The sequence below is a fragment of the Prionailurus bengalensis genome, chromosome F2 (assembly GCF_016509475.1).
Source record: "Prionailurus bengalensis isolate Pbe53 chromosome F2, Fcat_Pben_1.1_paternal_pri, whole genome shotgun sequence".
NCBI classification, from domain to species: domain Eukaryota; kingdom Metazoa; phylum Chordata; class Mammalia; order Carnivora; family Felidae; genus Prionailurus; species Prionailurus bengalensis.
In genome coordinates, this window is record NC_057353.1 from 11,891,780 (window position 1) to 11,909,501 (window position 17,722).

The 17,722-nt window shown below is 49.3% G+C and overlaps 1 protein-coding gene across 1 annotated transcript in view; it reads left to right on the forward strand.

Annotated features, from left to right (window-relative positions):
* Positions 1-684: 684 nt before the first annotated feature.
* CHD7 (chromodomain helicase DNA binding protein 7) overlaps positions 685-17,722 on the forward strand; it is a 190,341-nt gene continuing 173,303 nt past the window's right edge. The window contains 1 exon segment of the mRNA XM_043601135.1: positions 685-970. The gene's annotated coding sequence lies outside the window, so the exon portion shown is untranslated.

Here is a 17,722-nt window from a genome sequence, read left to right on the forward strand (position 1 = left end):
CAGGAGACATCTAGATGAAATGCTAAGTGTCCATTCTAAATAACTGCATGTGGGAAAATAATTTCAAGTTGAAGGATAATTACAGAAGAGACGTCCAAACCCCTCGAGCCGCCGCCGTCCGCGTAGCGTTGGAAACCCCTCGCTGTGGCCAGGAGGACCGCTGCTGGCTCCCGGCCGCCGCTTCCTGCCCCGGGGCGGCGCACCCTGACTCCGGGAAGGTGCCGCGCGGGGAAACGTGGCACCCTCTCCAGCCCGCGCCCGGGGCGCTGCCGCGCGGCGGCCAAGCGCTCGGAGCAGCCCGGCCGGAGAGGCTGCGCGGCGGTCGCGCACCGGCCGGCGGGGAGAACCGCCCGCAGCGCCGGCGCCCGCCCGGGGACGGGAAGTGGCGCCCGGCCCGCCCTCCGCAGCCCGCGGCCCCGCAGCCCCGCGCCGCCCCCTTTCTCTCGGCCTCTCCCTCGGCCTCCGCCACCCCGGCCGAATTCTTGCATAAATTATGCCAGGCGCGCCTGACGTCAGGTGGCGGCGCGCGGGCGCGGCGCTGAGGGAGCCGGCGGCGGGCGCGCGCGGCCCCGCGGCCTCGGGCGCGCGCGGCGTGCCGGGCGCGCGCAGGCGCTGGCGTGCTGGGGCCGCGGCGGCGGCGGCGGCGGCGGCGGCGGCGGCAGCGGTGGCGGCGGCGGCGGCGGCGGCGGCGGCGGCGCGGGGGTTGAGCCGTGGTAGTGCGGACGCGCTCGTGCTCGGGAACTATCGGATTAAACTTGAATCGAGTGAAATTACACAAAGGAGCGCCGCTGAAGAGGCGGCCCGGGGACCCGGAGACCCTGAAACTCGCCAGAGCCCCGTTCGCCCCTGGCCAACTCCGCGCCCGTGGATTAGCCCCCTGGCCGCGGCCGCCGAGCCAACTCCGGAGCCCGCTCTGCGTTTTGTTTTCCCCTCGGCACAGGGCAGCGGAGGAGCCCGACCGACCGACCCGGTGAGCGCGAGAGTTCGCCGGGCGCCTCCGGGAGGGGCGGCGGCGGCAGGAAATCGCTCCGGGCCGGGGCCGGGGCCGCGCGAGGAGTTGGGAGCGAGGAGTTGGGCGTGTGCGGGGCGAGGGGCGAGGGCGGGCGGGGGCCGGGGCCGGCGCTGGAGCGCAGCGCCGCCCGAGCCGTGTCGCCGGCGTCGCCGCCCGCGGGGCCCGAACCCGCGCCCCGAGCGCCGCCCGGCGCCCCAACTTTTGCCTGCGTCCGCGGGGCCGGCGGCGGCGGGGGCGCGCGGTCCGGCCGAGGGTCACTTCCTCGCATGTAAATGGCTTTTTGTTGTGCTGCCGGCGTGGGGGGGGGACGGGGGACAGGAGGGAGCGTGTCTGCGCGCGGGGGAGCGCGAGCGCGTTTCCTCCCGCCGGCGCCGAGCACGAGTTGCCGGCTCCATTCGAAAGAAAAAGGAAGGAGGAAAAGTTGGGCTCCAACTCAAGTGCGAGTGGGCGATGGGCGCGCGGGCGCGGGGCGGCTGAGCGGCGGCGGCGGCTCGGGGACGGCGGCGACCCCCGCCTCCCGCCCCCGCCCCCCGCTCCGGACCGACCACGCCGCGCTCGCCGGGAGCGGCGGCCGCACCGGCGCGAACAAAGTGCGTCCCTCCTGGCGCGGCGGCGCCGGCCCGCGCGGGGACGGCCACCGGGCGAGGTGGGTCGGCGGCGGGGAAAGTGCGCGGGGCACCGCGTGGGGCGGGGGCGGCGCGAACACGCGGCGCTGGGGGCGTCGGGACCCCAGCCGGTGCCGGCCGCGGGCGCGGAGTTGCGAGCCCGGAGCTGGGGGCTCCCGGGGCTCCCCGGCGGCTCCCAAGTGCTCGAGGAGGAGAAGAAAGGGAGCGGGGCCGGGGCGAGCGCGGGGAGGCGCGGCGAGGAGGGGACCCCACCTTGCCGAGCTGGCCGGGCCGGCGGCGGCGACTGCATAATAGCGACTTTAACCCCCCTAGGGCAACTCGGCTTCCCCACCCCCCGACCCCGCCGGGGGTCAGCGCCGTGGGGCGGGGGGGTTCACCAGGTGGCCCCCGCGGTGGCCCGGGTGCGCTCTGCCCCCGCAGAGATCCGCGGCTCGGAGCGTGAACGGCCGAGGTGGCTGGAGGCCAAGCGGTCAGCGGGGAGAGGAAGGAGGGCGGCGGGGGACGCGTTGTTTGTTTGGTTCGCACCGGGGACTGGGCTCACCGGGGGTGCAGGGGCGCGGGCACCCGGTGGGTTGCGGTGCAGGGCAGCCGCGTCCGCGCGAGCGCCGCTCGGGGGTGGGGGGGTGGGGTGGGGAGGGCGGCGGATCCCGGGCGGGGGGGGGTGGGGGGGGTCGGGAGGCTCCGGGGAAGGAGCCGCCGGCCCCGAGCAGCCATCATTACCGAGCCGCCTTTCTCCGGATGGCTCTGCCTCGAGGAGCCCCGCGCCGTGGGAGCGCACCCCAAACTCCCGGCCGGCCGCCCGCTTTGTGAGCGCCCCCGTAGAGCGGGCGGCGCGGGGAGTGCTCCTGCTATGGGTCGGACGGTTTTCCCGGAGGTCACTTTTAGAGACTGTTCACGCCTCGATTTTAAACTAGTTTTTTTTCCCCCTCTTCTGAACAGACAATGGACAAAAGAAAAGTAGCAACCCACATGGAGAGTTTCCTTTTGAATTGCTAGAATTAGATACACTATCCAGCTCTCCACTCGCTAAGTATACTTTTTAGTTTCCCATTGTATATTATCTAGCAATCGATTTAAATAACTTATCTTGAAATCGGCCCATCCTCTGGGCCTGATTTCTGGGGTACGTTAAATATTTTAATTTATTTTTAAAGGATTTGTGTGAAGGCCCAGATTTTTATTTTCTAAAAATATTAATTTAAGCCGTCTTCGCAGTGGGCAATACCTTTCAAAGAGGTGGAGTGTATTTCCCCCCAATTCTCTCCCAATAAGGAGAGGGGGGAGTTCTCACTATCCGTAATAATCAGATAGGAAAAAAAAAATAGTTCTCTTTATTTCCTTACAGATCCATTCTAACGATGACAAACAAATCTTAGTGACTACGACCTTAGCAGCATGGGAACCTGATTTATCCCAGTTATAATTCTATTTAGATTGTAGTAATGTGTGAGTACTAGGTAATTCTTATTTCAGAAATAACTTGAGCAGTGATTTTATGAAGTTGAATCCGTCTCCCAGCCCCCAGAGTACATCTGTCGCGGAGTGTTTTTGTCTTGCTGTTGCACAACAGAAGCCCTCCAGTCTTTACCCTAAAATGGCAGCTTTCATTTGACTGGGGCCCATTCATTGACAATGATAATAAAGAGGCTGAAAGCTAGATGCTTGGGGCACGGAGCAGTACTTGTTTTGCCTTTCTAGGTAATAATAAGTAGGAGACATTTTATGTCTTTCAGATTTGCTCACGAAAAGTTTATTTTCCCTGGAAAATGTGTACTGTAGAAAAAAGTTACAAAGTAAACAGAATTTGGAAGTGGATAGGTACTTGGCGATAGATTTTAGGAACTAAATTTTCTTATTTTGCCCAATAGTGGGAATATGGCATTCTCCCGTTTTTAGTGTCCTGATGAGGGAATAGTGGATTCTTGTGAGGCTTGTAACAGGTGAATTTCCTCACGGTGACACTTAAGAATTATTTTCCAGCACTATGTATTTTATCATTTATATTCTCTTGATATATTCTATTTTTTTTTCCTCCCTCTGTGCAAGCCAGTAAATTGAAGCCTGAGGAATTTTTTTTTTTTCCTGGGGTTTTCAAGATTCAAATGAATTTTTAGGTAAGAAAGGAATAATAGTATAGACTGGTATGTGAATTCCAGACTCTAGTTACGTTGGTTTAATCAACAGGAGTATTTCTAATTTAACTTAAAAAAATGGCTTCTTTTTCTTGACATGGAAGTCAGGGTAGAGAAATGATACAGGTTGTGCACACATGATGGTGATGGTTTAAAAACTCAAACATTATTTTCCTCTTTTGAGGACAAAATAATGGTGTCTTTTCCCCAAGTTTAAATATAGAAGTCAAGTTCAAAATAACACACCCAGTAACTTAGTTTTAGAATAGAACTTTTGTAGATTCACCTGTACTTGGTTTAGTTTTCAATCAGTTCAACTTACGGGACAATTTCCAAAACTTTCTTCATGAGAGTCTTTTATTGAGTTAAAACGAATAGCACAAGGGGTACCTTTATGATAACGTATCAAAGAGATATTACAACTTTTTTTCTCATACAAACACAGTCAATAATGTGATATTTATAGGAATAGTATGGTTTTTAAGCAGTGAGGTCAATTTAGCAAAAAGAGTACTTTCATCTATGAGAGAACACGGTCTGAGTGCTTCAGTGTAGGAGCTCTGTGTGACCCACGGAGTAATCTAAGTGCCAAGTGTAGAGTAGTTGTTTCAGACCTAGGCTTACAACATTTTCTTCCCTGTGCTTGAGAAAGTTTGCTTGCTAGAAAGTCACCATCCATTATTTACTACTGTTGATTCAGTGATCATTGGTAGACGGTTCAGAGTGTACACGACACAGGAGAGGCGATGCTTCCCCTCAGAGAGTTTCCCCTCCAGTAGGAGAGACTTCTTTAGGTAACCAAACACTCACGTTTAACTTTTAAGGTTAACTTTGGAGGGAGCCATTATCTTTCATCATTTATTGTCCATATTTGGCCTTTCGGATTTGATAGCAGATGCTGTGGCCATCTTATCTATAAATAAGGCATTGCAAGAATAAAAATGCTTAGTCAGGGCTGAGCAAAATGTGTGACTACAAACAATGGCCCGTAAAACTTCAGCTTTGTAACAAAGTGATTCCCTTTCAGTATTCAGCCGCTTTCTGGATGTAAACAAACAAGCACTTAAATAGATCTAGGTCACGAAGCTCACCACATTCGCTAGAAAAAGACGGAGAAGGGACATTTGGGGTGATGTGGATGGAGACGTGTCAGGAACGCATGGGCCCTGGGTGACTCTTCATTGTCTTGTCCATTCGTATGGACACGTTTGTGTATCTTTCTGAAGAGCTATGTTTCCATGTCACTAGCAGTTCAGCATTTAGTGGTACTGTGTATCTTATCAGTACTTCCTATGAAGCCATATAGCTTTATTAGTTTGGGAGATAAAATTTTCCTTTTGTTTTTCTAGAAAGCTTCGTTATTTTGTATTACTTCTAAAAGAAAACCTTTGATACTCAAGGATGATGGATGATGTTGGAGTATAAAAGAAGTTGGGAGTAACGATCGCTTAATTGTTCTATAAAAATATGAAGATGTGATGTTGTATTTCAGTTTGGGTACCATTCAGGCCGGGTTGCGATTACGGCAGAATTCCATAGCTGATCACGGAGGTGGTTAGGAGCTGGGAAGGTAATTAAAAATGCTACTACTGCTCTTTAGTATTTTACTTTCATCAATATATTAAAACTCTTAAATGAAACCACACCTGCGTGATAAAGATAACAAAGAGCAGTAGGAAACCGTCATGATTTTGTCAAATAGAAATTCATCTTACAATCCTTAGTGGAACTTTGGACATGTAGAGTGTGTGGACCTTGGAGAGCTGGTCCCGCTTTCTCATTTTACAGATGAAGAAACTGAAGCCCAGAGAGATTAATTAAATGAGCTGCATCTGGCTGGTCACCCACTTACTGCAGAGCCGTGTTGGTCATTGTTGTCTTCTTGGTGCCTAGCTCGGTGCTGGCATAGGGGAGGCACCGGGTTTGTCTTTGTTGGATGACTGAGCTGGCTCTGGAGGAGGCTAGCTCTCCCTCTTTCGTTCTGAGCAAAAAGTACCTTTGGCTTAAGGATATAACGTAGGTCTTAAAGGCGTTCTTAAGCCAATGATAATTTATCTGTCTCTACCGTGTAGTAGTTTGGAGGTTTATTTTTTTATTTTTTATTTTTTTTTGCTTTGGAAAACTATGACTATCCATGTAGAAAAATGTAGAGATAATTATTCCAAGATTTGGTTACTGTTTTCATTTTAGAAGCTTGTGTTCATTCCCGTAACTGGATTCCTGTACCTTTTAACTAACGTTAGGTGACTGCAAGGGTGATTGTTTTCTCAGCGAAGTATTTCTAGAGGGTTCTGTTAAAAAAATAATGTAGACCAGGAATGCAGAAGCATAACCTGGCCGTAAAAGGCTGAGTGCTCCGTGGGCTTGTGTGCTTATGCCAGTGTGGAATCGGCGACACTTTCCTCGGTGGCCCTTTTAGCCACTGAATTGCTGTAGGTGTCAGGCAAATGCCTCTGGACGGCGGTCAGTTTTCCTTATTTGTCTGTTTTCTTGTTCATCAGTTCGAGTATTTCTTGGGTCCCTGCCACCTGCAAGGTGCTGTGCTGGGAATACAGTGCTGCCAGGAGAAGACATGGTGGACCCAGAGAAACCAGAACTAAAGCAACGGCACTGTCCCAGGTGCTATGCAGTGGGTATCGGGAGGAATGAGAGAGACTTGGGGATTCATCTAGCTGTGTGGGGTGTCACTCCTTAGGAAGTGGCTTCAGCGCTGCCATCTGAATGATGGTAGAGGCAGGTAGCGTGTTTGAGGTGCACAGAGAGCAGCTAGATGAGACTAGAGAGGCAGGCCGAGGTCAGCCTGGCTGGGGCTTAAAGGATATGGAATTTGGGATTAAAAAAAAAAATTAAACAGCCACTGGTGAGTGTTAAGCAGTATTTAACATGAGCAGACTCAGGTTTTGTGGAAGACTGAATTGGCGATGGGGCAGAGGAGGGAGAATAGGTCAGGGACAGCATCCAGCCTGCTGACGTTGTGGTCCGTGCGATGGGGAAGTAATAATGGTTTGGACAAATCGGTGGCCGTGGGGATGGAGAAAAACGGACTGGTCTGAGAAACGCCTAGGATGTTCGATGAACAGGACTTGAGCATAGATTGGCTCTTAGGGAGAAGGTGTCGGGGAATGTACGTTTCTAGCACATACCCTGCTTGGCTAGCTGACTGGCTGGTGATGCTGTTTCCTGAGGCAGGGAGCACCTGTCGGGGACCAGACTTGAGGAGGGTGTTTACCAGTTCTGATAGCATATGACTGAGGTGGCAGATAGTGGACCGTGATGCCATTGCTGAGTCTTGCTTCCATTGCCGGTAGCGTTCCAGAACTTTCCCCAGATAATCTGCCAGCTTTCTCAAAAGATGGTGTAGGGTGAGCCCATCAAGGAGTGCTGGTGAGGGTCAATGAGTTGGGGGGGTGGGGTGGGCAGAAACCTCTGTTATTTGCATTTTGTTCTATGGCACTTGGTTTACTACTTGCCTAATACGTAGCACTTGGTAGGAATTTGCTTACCATAGACGGAGAATAGAATCCTGTGGTAAGCAGGCTCTGCCACATCTTGTTCTTCTGTACCTCCGCATTGTGCCGGTGGATGTCTGTTGCTAGTTGTGTCCTGACACAAGGTCCTTGGGTGCTCAGCTGATAGCTGGTGGGTCCCCCCTGTGCTCAGGCATATTTTAGGGGCCGGTGTCATACACGGGTGTGGTAGAAATGAATACAGTACTTCAACGATTGTGGACAAAACGCCATCCGGACAAAACGCCATCCGAGGTAGATTACTTACCTGGTTTTTAGTGGAGTATGTGTAAACTTTGATATGCAAATTACCTTAAAAGACACTTTGTTCGATCGTTATAAAAAGTGGATTATACAGCATGGTTGGTAGCAAATGAGAGATGCTAACTGCTAAATCCAGAGAAGCTTCTAATGAGATAAACTATGACGATCCTGAACATTTATCTTGAAACAGCATTTTAGGGAAATGTTTGTGTTTTTGTATTTGTTGGTTTACGTAGGTGATGCTGTTACCCACGTATTTTTGTTATAAATCAGACTTAAAGATATCTTTTCTGGGACGCGTTGCCTTTGGGGAGGGGTCTGTTTCAAAGGTACTTTCATTTACATTGCCCCTCGTAGGCTTTTCTGATGGCCACTGTGATGTGGTCATGTCTGCCAGAGTCCTTCCCGTCTCCTTCAGGGTAGGCAAGATTGTGTGGCTTTGCAGGCTAATTTAGGGACTTACATTGGTCATAGGGACACGCTTCATCTGAGAATTTTACCGCTAGCTGTTGTGAGCGATTATTTGGCAAAATGTAAAATTCAGGAGTAGGATGTTCCCATTTGGTGGAATAGTAGAAAAGCTTGGCGTGTTGACTCTACCTTCTGATGGACTGTGGTCACCTACTCTTTGACTTATAACACTGTTTCTTCAACTTGATTGTTTTAAAATATATTTTCTTCTTTGGTCTCATCAACAGTGTATTCTTCTAGTTTAAGAAATCATTGGCTTCGCAGACACTCAGTGGAAAGCTGCATGCTGGTTCCTGTGATGTGGGTGTTAGTGGAAGAAGAAAGAGGATGTTTATTTGCCCTCCCCTCTCCCAGCCCCACTCTGCAGCGGCCAATGAGATAGCAGATTTGACTTTTCCACCAAGTATCTCATGAATTGGGGGCGGGGGAGGGCAGGCAAAGAGCCACCGTCAGCACGGGGACATCGAGACCTGGATTGCCACATTGAAACTTTGTGTAGGGAAAGGCAGGGGATCAGACACCTGTGTTGTTACTTTTGACACGTCGTGTACTCTCCCTGGTATCCTGGTATCCTTCACTTAAGAGATTTTTACCCAGGAGTTGCAGTAGGTATGATAAAGGATACATGATACCTCAGTGATTAATTTTTTCCCCTAGTTCTGTGGCAAGTTGGGGGACTACTTTCATTTTTTTTTTTAAGAGTCCACTTTGTTCTCTTGATATTCTTCTGTAAGATACCCGTAACAGAATCCATTCTGTTGATGTTTAAAACATAATTAGCAAATGTCTATAATTTTAACACATCTAAAAACTATTATGTTTAATGTGATACTAAGGCAAATAGTGAGACGTCCCTTGTAGAATGATAAGCTTTAGTTTCCAAGGCAGTTCCTGCCTTTGCACTAAGTGAATAATAAAATCGATTTGGGCCCAGGTTACTATCAAAAAATATGCCTTGATTGGTGATGTATTTTAAAGTGTACAGGTCTAGAAATTACTTTATTTATGGATGGGACTAACATATTGAGACTGTTAGCCTACATCCTCAAGGTGAACTTTTTTTTGAAACCTCTCTATTGCAGTATTTTATATTCTTGTATACTTGACCTTGTTTGTGCTTGGGATTTTGCTTTGGCCAATTGCAGGTGTATTGATTTTGTCAGAACAATCATGCAGACTCATCTTGAGAAGTTATAAATCTTGATTAAATTAAAAAACTTTATTTTTTCTATTAGGCGTGGATCGGGGCAATCGGCCAAAGTGGTGTAGAAATCACGAAACAGCATTAAAAATACCAGCGATAGCATAACTACTAACCACCAGTTATTAATTGAGCATTTCCAATCAAGTAGGCATGATGCGGAGTGTTTTAATGGGTTGTTTCATTTACCTATCAGAACCTAGGAAGTGAGTAGAATTATTATCTCCATTTTGTGGATGTGGGGACCTGGGTTGAGAGGTAAATCGTCCAGGGCCTCACAACTCTAGCAAGTGATGGAGGAGGGATTTGAATCCAGATCGGCCAGTATCCAGAATCTGCATGTGTAGCCATCTTGCTCTGTCGACCAGCTCTGAGGCCATCAGTTCTGTCTTTTTTAGGCAAACTACCAGCAGCGCCCTGTACTCCTATGTCCTACTCTATTGCTATAGCCAGTCAGTCCAGGTTATTTCTGTCCTCGCTTCCTCTTTTTGTGCCTCCTGTATTTGTGGGGTCACATGTCTAATGACTAGGTCCCAAGCCTTTTGCTCTTTATGCCCTTCCTCTCCCATGGAGGCGAGAGCAATTGTTTTATAGACGTTTTTATTCTGTGGTGGCTGAGAACTTGAGTTCTGACATCAGATAGATCAAGGAGTGAATCATAAAAATGGAAATAATAAGACTACCAGCTCCAGGGTTATGGTGGAAGATTAAGTGAGATACTTTACCCAAAGCACTTGGTATAGTATGTGGCATATGTACTGAATAGTTTTTATTACTATTAGCTAACTCTTTATCATTGAGCTTATTAAACCATGTGTCTTGATTTAAAAAAATTTTTTTTAATGTTTTATTTATTTTTAAGACACAGAGAGACAGAGCATGAGTGGGGATGGGGCAGAGAGAGAGGGGGACACAGAATCCGAAGCAGGCTCCAGGCTCCGAGCTGTCAGCACAGAGCCCCACGTGGGGCTCGAACTCATGAACTGTGAGATCATGACCTGAGCCGAAGTCGGACGCTCAACTGACTGAGCCAGGCACCCCTTGATTTTTTTTTTATTTCAACAGCCCCTGGAACCCCAAATTATGACTAGAAAGGAATCAGTGGGGGCTGCATTAGCGACTGGCTGTGCCATTTTCACTTTTCCTCAGGAGGAGACATAAAATTATATGTGCCCTTCTCCTGGTGTATAACTAGATGTTATTTAGCTAACTTCTTGTTGGTTACTCAGAGGCAGTTGAGATATTCCAGGTATAAAAACGACAAATTTGAGGGAGTAGCTCTTCCTCTCGAGCTATATTTAAGATACCCACCAACGACCTGAATGGTGGCTGTCTTGCTAGCCAACCAGTCATTCCTTCTTTGCCCCAAACGTGCACTTCTCCAAAAATGCTGGATGGTGTCATCCTAGACAGGCAGTGGTGTGGGCGTATTTGATCGGTTCCGGAACATTAGAACCTCACAATTCAGACTGGAGGGCTATCGCGTGTTCTCGCAATCTGTAGCTTTTGGTCTTCAGGTTGCTGAACATTGGATTCGGTCCTGTCCTCTCCAAACTATTTTTATTGCTTAAGGAAGAGACGAGATGGGATCTGAAGTGGAAGTAGATTTGGGGCCAGGGTCTGGGGTGTGAGTAGCACCTGGAAAGTGAGAACGTTCCCTTACTCTGGGAGGGGAAGGCTCCGGGGTAGTTCCCTTCGAATTCCACTGCTATTGAGACTGGCACGACAGTGGAAGAGACGGAGTGTAGACAGCTTTCGTTTTATTTATTCCATTGTATTTTCACTGAAAAGCGACTTTAAGAGCAAAATAAAACGGTTGGGCAAAATGCAAACAGCTGACAAATATGGATACATGGGAGTTCCCTGTACCGTTCTTGCATCTTTACTGCAAGTTAAAGCAATTGTGTCAAAACCAAAAGTTTCTTAAGTAACGGTGACTGACCCTAAGGGCTTGATCTCAGTAGCTAACACTTACGGAGCATGGACTTTTTGTGACAAGTTCCCATTTTGCTCAACTCCTTATTTACGTGAGCTGGTTTCCCTGAATCCTGAAGTAGGAGGAACCAAAATGCTGAGGTAGGAACAATAATTGCCATTTTATAGGCGAGGAAATGGAGTTTTAGAGATCGTTTAGTAAATTTGCCCCCAATCACAGCTAGACTTCAGACTCCAATCAGGGCAGGCTCATTTAATAGCCTGGCATTAACCTCTCTGCGAAAGTTGCTTTGGTCCCGTCAAGATGATGTAGGCCTTAGAAGGGTAGGAAGAGCTTATCAAGATCTTACAGACCTGTATTTTGGAGGGTTGCCTCCTGGAGAGAAACTGAGAGGCAGAAAGGTGTCTATTAACGAATTACAGCTCTGAAGCTTCTTTTCCTCAGATGTTGTATCTTCTTAATTGCGAATGGTTTCAACCTAAAAGATGCGTGCTCATTGTGAGACTTAACTGGTGTTCCGCTCCTGTGTTCCTTTGTCAGTCCAAGAAGAGCCGGCATCCGAGTGTTCAGTTTGCTACAGAATTGACTTCCTCAACGTCTCTTGCCAGCGTTTATCCAAGTTGTAATACATTTACCATCCTTTTCTCCTTACATAGGACTTGAGTTGCCCAGGAAAGAACCTGGGATGCTACTGAGGCTCCCAGTCACTTGTTCTTTGTAGTTATGTTAACTTGGGTGAATGTGCTTCCTCCTTGTGAAGCGTTTCCGCTAACGCACGGGAGAGCATGCCATCTTCCGCAGCCATACGTTGCATGGCTTAAATAGGGATAAAATTCAAATGTATAAATCAGTAGACTTGTATGTTATGGAGTGGATGTGTGTTCTTTTTCTACTAGGGCGTTAAAAAAATAAAGTCCCAAATCCTAATACCGCTCTTCCCTGTAGAAATATTCTATGGTGATGTTTCCAGATTTTCCTGATATTTATAGGGTACCCCCCACCCCCGCCCAAACCGTTGACTAGCTTGAATACAGTGAGCTTCTAGTTAAAACTTAAGCTTTGCTATTTTTGTGTGTGTGTGTGCAATTCAAGTTTTAATTTTTGTCTTGATTGTGTTAAGCTTCAGAGCTAGGTTTATCACTGGAATTAGCATTTTAAGTTTTCCATTTTCCCCTCTCGTTAAAAAACAAAAATATACATTTGGGCTGGTGTTTTCAGGAACTCTGTGGCTGGTATGGGCTGCTGAGAGTCATTCCCTTTGGCTGCTGGGGTCCGGCAGGATAAGGAAGGCGCTGTCTTCTGTGCTTTCAAATACATCTGTGAGAACACAGTGCCATAACGCAGTAGGGTCCTTTCCCCACACGGCTGAGCTCACCGGTGGTGACGCTGCTGTAACTGGGTTGCTGGCTGGCAAGCAGTGCCACTGTGCTGCAGCTGCAAAGTGTGTCGTAGCATCGTTTGACTGTCTCGGTGTGGTGAGCGGAAGGCAGTGAGCTGTCCAAGGGGCTGCCCGGAAACCCAGGCTTTTGCGAGCAGAATGGTTGATGTTGAGGAACGACTGTCATTCTCTGCCACTCAGGCTTTTTCGAACTTTGGGAAATGGCTCATATCATTGGTACTTTCCCTTATGGGTCACTGCCGTGGTAATAATGACAATAATAATAATAATAATATAATAATATAATAACAACAATAATAATAACAACAACATCTTCCTTTGGCAAAGCTGGAAAATGACTCTTTATTACCTTCACCTTCTCTAAAAATGGCTGCTTGGGCCAGCTGTTGGATCTAGTAAGAGATTTGACTTTTTCACCTACCGACACCAGGCTAGAGGTAAGGAAATGGGGCTTTTGATTCAAAGCACTACGGCATTAATACGTATCCCTGTGAAATTTACTTGTGTGTTTCTTACTCTTCCAGTATTCTACTTTGTAAAAGGAACCCCACCTTTCCCTTTTGTACGTTTTGAGACAGTTGCATAGAAAATGCGCATCCATCATTTTGGGGGAAGGAAAGCAGCTTTTAAAGAATGTTTTTATCTCCTCCTTTCCACCTTCTACCTCAACGGGATTCAGAAGGTTGCTTTGCGGAAATAATGCATCCATTGGTCTTTAAGAAGAGTGCAGTGGTGAGCTGGGCTGAGGTAGCTTTTTCATCCGTTTTTTCCGAGGGACCATAAACTGAGTCCATGTAGGTGATTTTCAGGATTTTATATAGTTATTTTAAAAGTTGAGGTGATGGGGTACTTGGATGGCTCAGTTGGTTGAGCATCAACTCTTGATCTCTGCTCAGGTCATGACCCCAGTGTCGCGGGATCAAGCCCCATGTCTTAAGCTCAGCGCGGAGCCTGCTGAAGATTCTCTCTCTGTCCGTCTGCTCCTCTTCCCCGCTCACGTGTGCTCTCTCTCTCTCCCCAAAATAAAGAAAAGGGAACAAAAAGTTGACATAGAAAGATTAGAATAACTAATATTAAAATGGATATTTATCATTCTCATTCTTTAGAATTAACGCAGTCATCTGGAGCACTTGCTAAAAATGCAGATTCCTCTACTGCCACCCTACTGAATTAGAATGTGGGCCATCCATCTAAAAGCTGACTAAATTTTTATCTAGGTGTTACTCACGTGTTCTAAAAAGCCACACATTTGGGTAAACGTGTTAGTTACACGGTGGGCATACCCGGGAAATGTAAAATAGCTTAGGAGAAAGGAAACCCGATACATATATTCTTACAGTATTTTTTTTCAATATCGCAAGTGATGTTATTCTCTCACATGCAAATGAGTCAGATGTAGCTGCGAGTCGGCAGACCAATTAATAGAAGGGGTGACGACGGACAAACAGGTTAAGAGTTTAAAAATCGATGGGGCGCCCTGGGTGGCTCAGTTGGTTAAGCGTCCGACTTTGGCTCAGGTCACGATCTCACCGTCGGTGAGTTCGAGCCCCGCGTCGGGCTCTGTGCTGACAGCTCGGAGCCTGGAGCCTGCTTCAGATTCCGTGTCTCCTTCTCTCTCTGCCCCTCCCCCGCTCTGTCTCTGTCTCAAAAATAAATAAGCGTTTAAAAAATTTTTTTTAAAAGAGTTTAAAAATCGAGCCCACTTTAAAGGTGGTGCTAAAAGGGATGGACCATAGCTTGTTTTGTATTTGTGACATTTTATTTTCGTTCCTGGCCCAGAATCATTAAAACCTTGGGGTCCGTGCGGTTCCAGTTTATGTGGCGGATGGACGAAAAATGAACAGGTGAACGTGCAGCGGCACTATTCTGGGACAGCCCATTTCAAGCCCGTGTCGTTTGCAAGGGCCCGTAATAACTTTAAAATGGGAGTCATGTCAACACAGTAGTGTGGCGAGTGGGTTGGCTCCGTCTTTGAAGACTGCCTGGCAGAATGTCCATAAGAGGATGCTCACGTGGACGGGTGAAGGGGAGCATCCACACGGAGGCTCTTTCTCACCTCTCCTCCCTTCCTTTCTGCCTGAGCCCTCACTACCCACCCTGGCCTCTTAACGCTCGTCCCTCTGAACCTTGGCACGGGGGCACCGCTGGGTTCTGGGCCTCGCCTCTGATGCCCTCACAGTTCCTCCTTCCTCTTCTTCCTACTCCCTGTGGACAACCTGCGCTCAGGGTCTTGATCTCGGCTTGATCTTGGGCCCACGGTGTCAGCTCTTGCTTCCGTGTGATTAACTCCTCAATCTGTATTTTTGTTTCCAGCGCCTCTCCCGTACTTCTATCCTTGATGTCCCCAACCTGTCTAAAACCCAAGTCTTCCTTCCTGCCAAAGCATAACAAAAGCCCGAAAGTCCAAACGGAGCTCTTTCTCTTGAATTTCGGCCCCACATCTCAAGCCTGCACTGATGTCGCCAGTTCCTGGCTCCCCGGATCCTGGCCGCCGTTGGCCTGCTGCAGGCTCCTTCTCTTTGGAGGGTGCCCTCTTCTTGTGTCCTGGCATCCTCGCTCCTTCCACTACACTGCACTCTCCCTGACACCCGCTTGGCTATTAGAACGCAGTCCCGGGCCTGCTGGGCCTTTGCCGTCATTGTTCCTTGCACCGGAGGAGAGCCGAGGAGTAACCAGTGTCTGGGGGACAGGCCCCCCCGCCCCCCCGCCACTTCCTGCCCTTTTGCAGCTTTCCTCGGTGCCTAGGCGGCTGCTGCCTGCCTCCTACCACCCTGACTGGGGGTTTAGGAGCCTGCTGTGGGGCGGGGCTGCCTGCAAAGCCCGGGCTCTGCTTCCCCCTCTGTTCCTTGTGGGACGGCCAGAGAGGCCTCTGCACGAGCGTGATGTGGAGGCTCTGTCTCCGGCAGCGTGACGTTCTCCTGTGCCCGAGGCCTTGCTGGCCTTCTCGGTGACAGGCGGCACGCCCTGCTTGGCTGTCTCAAAGTTCGTTCAGAACGTGCGTGGGGAAGAGGAGGCGAGAGGTGTTTGGCCTCCTCAAACCCCATCGTCCGACGCACTTTCCCACCGTGGTGGTGTTTCCAGCAGGCCCTTGAGGTGCACCACGGGTCCCTCCAGGGCTTTTGTCGGTTAGCACGGTGATGTCCGTGTTCTAATGTGGGGTTGGAGGGGAAGCTATGACACTAGGGACTGAAAGGCTTTGGGGAGGGAATTCCTTGCTGAAATGGGTGTGACCTAAGTCACTGCCGGAGTGGGTGATGGTAGCCCGGGGAGGGGCCGTTTGGTGACACAGGAATCGGGGCGGACGCCTGACTCACAGGCTCACTGAAGTACATCAGGCTTTTAGGAATGGGGTTACAGAAAACCAGGCCTATCCAAATCCATGTTAGAGCAAGCCTTTATGTAAAGGGGTGTAACCACGTCAATTCCAGGAAAGATTTGTTATTTTATTTTTAATCCAGAAAGGTTTTCCTTTTTTAATGTTTATTTTTGAGAGAGAGAGAGAGAGAGAGAGAGAGCAAAGGAGGGGCAGAGAGAGAGGGAGACAGAGGATCTGAAGCAGGCTCTGTGCTGAGAGCAGTGAGCCTGATGCGGGGCTTGAACCTGCAGACTGTGAGGTCGTGATCTGAGCTGAAGCGCTCAGCCGACTGAACCACCCAGGAGCCCCCTAGGAAGGACTTTAACGAATGCAAAGTCATGGCCGGTTAACGACAGAGAAAAATTCAATAATGTTTTCAGATTTCCATCTCTAAAGAGTAAATGGCAATTTCTCTGTGAGGTTTATGTTAAGATCTTTTTAGTTTTTGGAAATCTGAGTATGCCTGGTGAAAGCTGTAATTTCATGAACTCCCTTCAAAGATAATAGAATCATGAGTATGCAGGTCTTTAGAATATTCCCGCTCACTTTTCGGTATGACTTTAATGTTTGTACATTAAACAGTTCTAACTGTGCTACGTTGTGTGAGAGATACTAACATTGGTCTCCGTGGCTAGGAAGTGCAGGTCAACCCACATGTGACAGTGTGGAACAGGACAGCAAAGTGTGTAATTGAGTGCTAAAAAGGTGTGATACAGTCAGCGGAGTAGCAACCGACCGGGAGCAGCCAGTGCAGGGCTTGGTAACGGAGATCAGGAGACCTGACTCGCACTGACCTTCGGGAGAGGGAAGTAGCTGAGAAGGAACGTGAACAAAATCGTGGAGATGCCGCCAGCCAGGGGTCCCGGCGGGAAACAGACGGCTGTCGCACGGCATCCTGCAGGGGCCGGCGCAGAGGACTTTGGTCCCCCGTGTCCGCCCTGGGAGAATAGGAGCTGGGGGAGAGGGATCAGCCACTGCCACACACCTGCCCCCTCCTCCTCTCAGCCCCTGGTCAGCTGAGCGTGGCCTGAGAGTGGCCGGCCGGCTCGGGGAGGGGCGCGGTTGGCTGGGAAGGAAGGGCTAGACGAGGAGGGTGGGGGCTGTGGTGAACTTGGAAGTTCCGAGTGTCGGTTAGAGGCTGAGTTCCATCACGTGATGGAATGAAGTTGAAAGGTTAGTTTGGCAACATGTGACGGACTGCAGTTGAGGAGGGACTAGAGGCAAAGAGTCAGCGTGGTTGGAGTGGGCCAGCCAGCGTGGCCGGAACCCCGGCTGTGGGAGGTTGAAGAGGAGCGGTGGAGACTGAGGGCGTGGGGCGGGCCGGGTGGGGGCTGGCTGTGGAGCTGAGAAATTAGCTTTGATATTCTGAACTTGGACTAGATCCGGAAAGAGAAAAGATCTGAGGAGGGGAAGATGTGTGAGAAGACAAAATGGTCACGTTACAAAGGTTCCAGGGGTGCCTGGGTGGCTCGGTCGGTTGAGCATCCGACTTTGGCTCAGCTCATGATCTCACGGCTCTTGGGTTCGAGTCCCGCGTATGGCTCTGTGCTGACAGCTCAGAGCCTGGAGCTGCTTCAGGTTCTGTGTCTCTCTCTCTGCCCCTCCCCTGCTCACACTCTGTGTGTGTGTGTGTCTCTCTCTCTCTCAAAATTAAACAAACATTAAAATAAACATAAAATAAACATAATAATAAAATAAACATAAACATAAAATAAACCAAAAAAAAAGTTTCCAAAGTCAAGCTACTTAAGGGATGAAGTTGTACAACTTCCAAGTCAAGAAATGGCACAATATTAAAGCGGCCGACTTCAGCTCAGCTC